This window comes from Daktulosphaira vitifoliae, unplaced genomic scaffold, assembly GCF_025091365.1.
Source record: "Daktulosphaira vitifoliae isolate Bord-2020 unplaced genomic scaffold, ASM2509136v1 Scaffold_1, whole genome shotgun sequence".
NCBI classification, from domain to species: domain Eukaryota; kingdom Metazoa; phylum Arthropoda; class Insecta; order Hemiptera; family Phylloxeridae; genus Daktulosphaira; species Daktulosphaira vitifoliae.
The window spans coordinates 2,003,295-2,012,299 of NW_026099572.1; positions in this window are offsets into that span (position 1 = coordinate 2,003,295).

A 9,005-nucleotide genomic window follows, 5' to 3' on the forward strand; every position below is an offset into this window, starting at 1 on the left:
AAAAAAAAAAAAAAAAAAAAAAAAAAAAAAAAACACATCTTAGTAAAACCAATACCTTCTCAGCTTCGCATCGAAGCTAATATTATTGGTTATTAGTTAGAACTTAATATTTCAATTTGTTTTAATAATATTTAGTATGTTCATTTTTAGTTTCGATGCGAAGCTGAGAAGGTATTAATTTTACTATGTGTTTTTTAGCTTCGATGCGAAGCTGAGAAGGTATTAATTTTACTATGATGTGTTTCTTTTTTTATTTTTTTTTTTGTGTCTGTGAACGCTCAATCTCAGCTCTCGCTGGACCGATTTTGATGAACAATATGTCAAAAGATCACAAATCGTATCTAGTCGAAGACATTACCCTCAAAAATTGAAAAAAATTCCCTCGTTCCCCGTAAACGGGGGAAATCCCCCAAAAAATTACAAATTTAAAAATCGCTAATTTTCGATATTTTTTCAATTTTTTTTACTTAAAATTGCCATAACTTTTTTAAAAATGACCGAATCAATATAATTTTTTTTTTTATAGATACCTTAGATAATTACCTATCATTTTATATATTTTTGTGAACATTTGACCCTTTAACAGCCCAAAGGATGGGGTTTCAAAATGGTAACTTTTTTACAAAAAATTAACTTTTTCAACTTAACTTTTGAAAATGTTCCGGAAAGACTGACAATTTTATATATACCTTAAATTAAAGCTAATGTAATATACTTTAATTTGAAAAAAAAAAATTTGACCTCTGGACTTGTCTTCATGGTGAAAATGACTACCGTATGCAAAAATATGCTATTTTTGTGAAAAAATTCTTGATATTATATTTTACATTTTTTAACATTATGTTGCTATAACTTTTTAAAAAATGCATGAATCAACTTTATTCTTTAATGATAAATACTTTATATATACTTCTTTCATTCGACATACTTTTTTTTAAAATCGGACCATTTCCCTTTATACAGGGGGGGTGCAAACCTTTTAAAATGCGTATAGAAAGTAGAACTTTTTCAACTTAACTTTTGAAAATGTTCCGGAAAGACTGACACTTTTATATATATCTTAAATTAAAGCTTATGTAATATACTTTAATTTGAAAAAAAAAAATTTGACCTCTGGACTTGTCTTCGTGGTGAAAACGGACATCAAAGTTAAAGAAAAACGTACGATTTCCGTGAAAAAAATCTCGATTTTATATGTTATATTATTTAATTTATATTTTATATAACTTTTGGAAAAATGTATGGATCTATATTATTATTTTTTTATAATAAATATTGATATACCCCTTTCATCTGGCACGCTTTTTTTGTAAATCGGATCATACCCCTTTAACAAGGGGGGTCAAAACTTTAAACATGCGTATTGTTACTACGATATTTTCAATTTAATTTTTGAAAGTATTCCGGAAATACTGACACTTTTAAATATATCTTAAATTAAAGCTTATGTAATATACTTTAATGTGAAAAAAAAAAATTTGACCTCTGGATTTGTCTTCATGGTAAAAATGACTACCGTATGCAAAAATATGCTATTTTTGTGTTAAAATTCTGGGTTTTGTATTTTATTTTATTTTAAAATACCTGACAAGGGGAGTACAGATTTTCATAAATATTATATAAATTAAAATTGATATAGTATAGATAGTTAAACTTATTTAAATATGTTTGTTTCTTTTAAGTCGAGAAAAATAACTTTGAAATTTGAACTAGCTTAAATAGCCAATTTTTCAACCGCCGGAAGCAACGTACGGTTGCCGAGTTGGTAAAATTTATGTTTTACACGCTTGGGGTACGAGGTTCCAACCCGCATATGGCAATGAATTTTTTGCATTTTTTCTTAATTCTTTTTAAGTTAGTATAAATTTTAACTCGTTTGATTTTTATCACATTTAGATTCAATAACTTCAATAAAGATCAAGGATCCCATCACTTTAGTCGCCCCTTGCAAGAAGAAATTTCTTATTCGTATTAAAATTATTTTACTATATTTTAAGTTTTCGCTTCGATGCAAAGCCGAGAAGATATTTTTTTGTGACTATCATTTATTTTCTCTGCTCTAACTTGACCTACTTTTTTCAACAATACGTCAAATTACTACAATTCGTATCTAGTTGAAGATATTACTCTCAAAAATTGAAAAAAAAATTCTAATTTATCAATTAAACAGTTAGTTATTACATCGTCTCCATAAAGACAATTAAAATCATTAATTTCTAATGTTTTCAAAATATTTATTAACGAATGAAGTTTGATATGATAGGTTTCAACTACAAAATTAAATCATTTTACTTTGTAATTTAATAATTTTTTTACTCTATTTGTGTGTGCTACTACTAGACTATAATATTACAATTTTTTTTTGTAACATGTTGCTATATAAATCATTTCTAAAAAAAATGATTGTTTTTTCTCCTGAATTAACAATTGATTTTTACAAATATAATCAAATTTTATAATACACTCAATTGAGTAAATCTTTTTAACAACTTTGTTTTGATTGGTACATTTAGTTAAAGTAAATCATTAAAATTAATTAAGTTCTCAATATTTCAATTATAGAATCTTTTCAACAAACAACAAAAGTTCCTAGGAAATTATTACTATTACTTCTATTTAAGTTATCTATTACCATAAAAATGCAAAAAAATATTGAGCTTTTCTGATAAATTTACAATAAATAGTAATTATAAAACTTTCTGACTGCATATTGATCTTAACGATACAATTTTTTTAATTGTCATAAAATTTTCTATTTAATTATGTCAATGTCAAACTTACCAATTGAGCTAAAAGTTATGGTAAAATAAATTTTTTTTTTTTATTATAAACATTTACAACAATCAACTTTAAACGATTAACAAAATAGGTTAAATATGTCATTTTCCTTATTTTTAACTTATTAATAATCAAATTAATATTAAATATTATATCAAATCAGTATTAATTTAAAACAATTTTTTTTGTTCTTAATTATTTTTTTTTATATGTAAAAACTATTTTTTAATAATATTAAAACTTAGAAGTTATAGAAAAAGTCTAATTGCACATTTTAAAACATCGCGAAAAGTTGATTTAGAATAGTATATTTTTGTTTCTGATGGAAGTTCCTTGTAGTCCAGTGTATAAAACTTATAACTTTGTTAATTGTTATAACTTTATCAAAAATGACCAAATCAGTATATTTTTTTTTATTTAGATGCATGTCTTTATCTATCATTTGGTTTTTTTTATAAATCTAACCCTTTACCTGCCCACAAGAGGGATTCAAAATATTAACTTTTTTTTTTTTAGTTAAAGTAAATCATTAAAATTAATTCAGTTCTGGATATTTCAATAGTAGAATCTTTTTAAATATCAAAAATTACTTAGAAATGATTACTATGATTTCTATTTAAGTGTTCTATTACGATAAAAATGCAAAAAATAATGAGTTTTTCTGATAAATTTACAATAAATAATAATTATAAAACTTTCTGACTGCATATTAATCTTAAAAATAACATTGTTTTAATTCTCATAAAATTTTCTATTTAATGATTCATTCTAGTCAACGAAGGAGTAATTTTGCAGAATAGCAGAAAAAATTCCCAACAAACTTTTTTTTTTTTTGTTTTAATTAGGCAATTGGTGGATTATTCCAAAAGCAACATCAACTCTTATTTCTTTAATTATATCATGATTAGTAGTTCTTTGATTTTAAAATATAATATATGAATATATACTAATTATAATTATTAAATTTAGTATGAAATTGATATTTAATATTGTAATTTAAACGGAGAAATTATAAAAATAATAAAGAAGTTATATTTTGCTTTACTTTTACGTGTATAAAAATTTAAAGGGCTTGATACAATAATTTTCAATAAAAACTGTTTGTTACTATAAAAAAATGCACTGGACTACAAGGAACTTTCATCAGAAGCAAAAATATACTTTTCTAAATCAAATTTTCGCGTTGTTTTCAAATCTGCAAGTAGACTATTTCTATCACTTCTAATTTTTTATATTATTACTAATTATATATATAAAATAATAATTAAAAGAAAAAAAAATTTGTTTTCAAATTATTACTGATTTGATTTTTAATATGTTAAAAATAATCAGTCCAAATTTTCAATTTTAACCTATTTTTTTGGTTCTTTAAAGTTGATGAAAAATTTTTGATAAAGATTTATGAAAGTTTATAGTAAAATAAATTGAATATATTACCATAACTTTTAGCTCAATTACAAGTTTAAAATTGACATCTAGGCCTGTCAACAAAGGAAAAATTGCGGAAAAAATTTTGTTTTTTTAAAAGTTGAATTAAAATATGTATAATGACATACTAATAGTCCTCAAGATTGGAATTGAGCTTTTTTTTTAAATCCTCGCAAAAGTTCAAAAATATGAGCTTTCTTAATTTTCTCAAAAAAAAATATTTAACTTACAAAAAAAAGTTTCGCACAAAAGTTGTTTAAAAGACAATTATAAATAAAAATATAATCTTATATTTTTTCATTTAAACAAATATTTTTCGAGTTACATTACATTTAATATGAGTAATAAAATTTATATTCCATTTTTTTCATTTTACGGTTACTTTTTATCATGTTATACTTACATTAGACACAATGTTATAAATGCATATGTGTGTATGTGTGAGTTTATTTATTTATTGTATCATTAAAGTGTAGTGTATATTGAGATACAACCGATAGAGTAGGTAATTGATTTGACGCTATATTATTTAAACCCAACTAAACGCTAAATTGTACATTCCGAAATAACAATCATATTATGTCAATTGCCACCGGAATATCTGGTAATATTTTTCTTTTTCTTTGCCTTAATCCCAACTACTTGGGGTCGGGCACCCTTATCCTAAGCTTCCACTTGACACGATCTCCCACATCTTCTACGCTCACATCAGCTGTCCTCAAATCGCATTCAATAGCATCCCTCCATCTCTTTTTTGGTCTTCCTCTATCTCTTCTTCCTTCAACATTCATTTCTATAACTGTTCTTACAGCTTTCGATTCTTCTTTCCTCATACCATGACTAAACAATCTAAGTCTATTTTCTGTCATCTTATCCACGATTGACGCAACACCTATACTTCCTCTTATATGCTCGTTCCTTATCCTATCTTCTCTAGTCACTCCACTCATCCAACTAAGCATTCTCATCTCTGCTACACTTATTCTCTGCTCTACTTTCTTATCAACCGCCCAACACTATGAACCATACATCATAGCTGGCCTCACAATTTCATACTAAATTTAAAAACTATAATTAGTATTTATTCATATATTATATTTTAAAATCAAAGAACTACTAATCAGGATATAATTAAAGAAATAAGAGTTCATGTTGCTTTTAAAATATTTCACCAATTTCTCTAAAGGAAACACTATCTACAGATTTGCATCGAAGCGTTTCTTATGATAGTGATTTTAATCACTGTCAGATATCATCTATACTTGTCCCATCTATGCCTCGTCCACACTGTGCCTCGACCCCACTGTGCTACCGTTTTTTTTTTTTTGTGTCTGTGAACGATCAATCTCAGCTCTCGCTGAACCGATTTTGATGAAAAATATGTCAAAAAATCACAAATCGTATCTAGTCGAAGACATTACCCTCAAAATTTGAAAAAAATTCCCTCGTTCCCTGTAAACGGGGGAAATCCCCCAAAAAATTACAAACTTAAAAATCGCCAATTTTCGACATTTTTTCAATTTTTTTTACTTAAAATAGCCATAACTTTTTTAAAAATGACCAAATCAATATAATTCTTTTTTATAGATACCGTAGGTATTTACCTATCATTTGGTATATTTTTGTGAACATTTGACCCTTTAACAGCCCAAAGGATGGGGTTTCAAAATGGTAACTTTTTTACAAAAAATTAACTTTTTCAACTTAACTTTTGAAAATGTTCCGGAAGGTCTGACACTTTTATATATATCTTAAATTAAAGCTAATGTAACATACTTTAATTTGAAAAAAAAATAAATTTGACTTCTGGATTTGTCTTCATGGTAAAAATGACTACCGTATTCAAAAATATGCTATTTTTGTGCTAAAATTCTTGGTTTTGTATTTTATTTTATTTTAAAATACCTGACAAGGGGAATACAGATTTTCATAAATATTATATAAATAAAAAATTGATATAGCATAGAAAGTTAAACTTATTTAAATTTGTTTACTTTTTTTAAGTCGAGAAAAATAACTTTAAAATTTGAATTAGCTTAAATAGCTAATTTTTTCAACCAATTGTAGTGACGTACAGTTGCCGAGACGGTAAAGTTTATGTTTGACGTACGTGGGGTACATGAATCCAACCTGCTTATGGTAAGGGATTTTTTTGCATTTTTTCTTAATTCTTTTCAAGTTAGAATAAATTTTCAACTCATTTGATTTTTATCTCATTTAAATTCAATAACTTCAATAAAGATCAAAGATCCCATCACTGTAGACGCCACTCGCGAGAAGAAATTTCTTATTCATATTAAAATTATTTTACTATATTTCAAGTTTTAGCTTCGATGCAAAGCTGAGAAGATATTTTTTTGTGACTATCATTTATTTTCTCTGCTCTAATTTGATCTACTTTGTTCAACGATACGTCAAATGACTATAATTCGTATCTAGTTGAAGATATTACCCTCAAAAATTGATAAAAAATTCTAATTTATCAATGAAATAGTTACTTATCCCGTGTTCACCATACAGAGAATTAAAATCATTCATTTCTAATGTTTTCAAAATATTTATTGACGAATCAAGTTTGATATGATAGGTTTCAAATACAAAATTAAATCATTTTACTTTGTAATCTAATAATTTTTTTACTCTATTTGTGTGTGCTACTACTAGACTATAAGATTCTAAATTTGTTGGTAACATGTTGCTATATAAATCATTTCTAAAAAAAATGATTGTTAGTTTCTCCTGAATTAATAATGGATTTTTACAATTATAATCAAATTTTATTATACGCTCAATTGAGTAAATCTTTTTAACAACTTTGTTTTGATTGGTTCATTTAGTTAAAGTAAATCATTAAAATTAATTAAGTTCTGAATTTTCAATTGCAGAATCTTTTTAAACACCAAAAGTTATTGGAAATGATTACTATTACTTCTATTTAAGTTATCTATTATGATAAGAATGCAAAAAAATATTGAGCTATACTGATAAATTTACTATACATAGTAATTATAAAACTTTCTGACTGCATATTAATCTTAACGATACAATTTTTTTTATTCTCATAAAATTTTCTATTTAATGATGTCAATTTCAAACTTGCCAATTGAGCTACAAGTTATTGTAATAAATTGATTTTCATGTTATAAACTTTCACAAAAATCAACTTTAAAGGATTAAAAAAATGATTAAATATGTCATTTTCCTTATTTTTAACATATTAATAATCAAAATTAGTATTAATTTAAAACAATTGTTTTTTGTTTTTAATTAAATTTTTTTTATATGCAAATACTTTTTTTTTAATAATAAGTAATAATATTAAAACTTAGAAGTGATAGAAAAAGTCTATTTGCACATTTGAAAACATCGCGAAAAGTTGATTTAGAAAAGTATATTTTTGTTTCTAATGAAAGTTCCTTATAGTCTAGTGTATTTATTCATAAGTAACAAAATTTTTTTATTAAAAAGTATTGCATCAAACCCTTTAAATTTTTATACGCGTTAAAAATATATGAATAAACAACTCCTTTTTATTTTTATAATATCTCCGTAAAAATTAGAATATTATATATTTGAATATCAATTTCATACTAAATTTAATTACTATAATTATTATGTATTCATTATATTATAATTATAAATCGGGATAAAATTAAGGGAATAAGAGTTATGGTTGCTTTTGAAATAATCTACGAATCTCTTAAAATTAAACACTATCTACAGATTTGCATCGAAGCGATTCTAATGAAAGTGGTTTGGATTTTAATCACTATCAGATATCATCTATACTTGTACCAACTATGCCACGTCCATACTGTGCCCCGACCCCACTGTGCTACCGTTTTTTTTATTAAGCTTATCTAGAAAAAAATGTTTGATAAATTTACAATCATTAGTAATATTTAACAAATATTTTTAATAAATAAAATTATCTAAATGTTTGTTATTATTCTATTGCATTTAAAAAAAATAAATCTAAGTTATTTATTGTTTTCAAAATAAAAATAATGGTACAAAATTTTAGATTTATTAACCAAGGGCTCAAATTTTTGGCTATTAACTGACTTAATCATATCTTATTGAAATATAAATTTTACCCTCCCTCACATTTGTAAAAAGCATAGACTTTATTATATAAATTTGTTACATTTTGGGTCAATACAAATTTATTGAAGTCGATAAAAATAATTTTCTACAGATTACAACTTAACTTTTAAAAGTGTTTCGGATAGTCTGACACTTTTATATATATCTTAAATTAAAGCTAATGTAATATACTTTATAATGGAAAAAAAAAATTTCGGACTTTATTTTGTCTTTACGTTGAAAATAGCTACCGTATGCTATTTTTATGTGAAAATTCTCGATTTTATATTTTACATTTTTAATTTAATAATGCTATAACTTATTGTAAGTTATTAAAGGTATATGGATCAATACGATTTTTTTATGAGAAATAATATTTATATCCCTCTTTTATTCGACATACTTTATCTTAATGAGGATATAAAAAAGAAAATACCAGATCATGTAACTTTTCCATCAATTTTTTAAAATTAAACACTATCTAAAGATTTGCATCGAAGGGTTTTTTATGATAGTGATTTTAATCACTGTCAGATATCATTATACTTGACCCAACTATACCACGTCACCATTGTGCCACTACCCCCTCCGTGTTGGGTTTTCTATATTAACTTTGATGTACATTTTCACCATGAACACAAAATAATATCCGAAATTTTTTTTCTATAATAAAGTATATTACATAAGCTTTAATTTAAGATGTATATAATAAT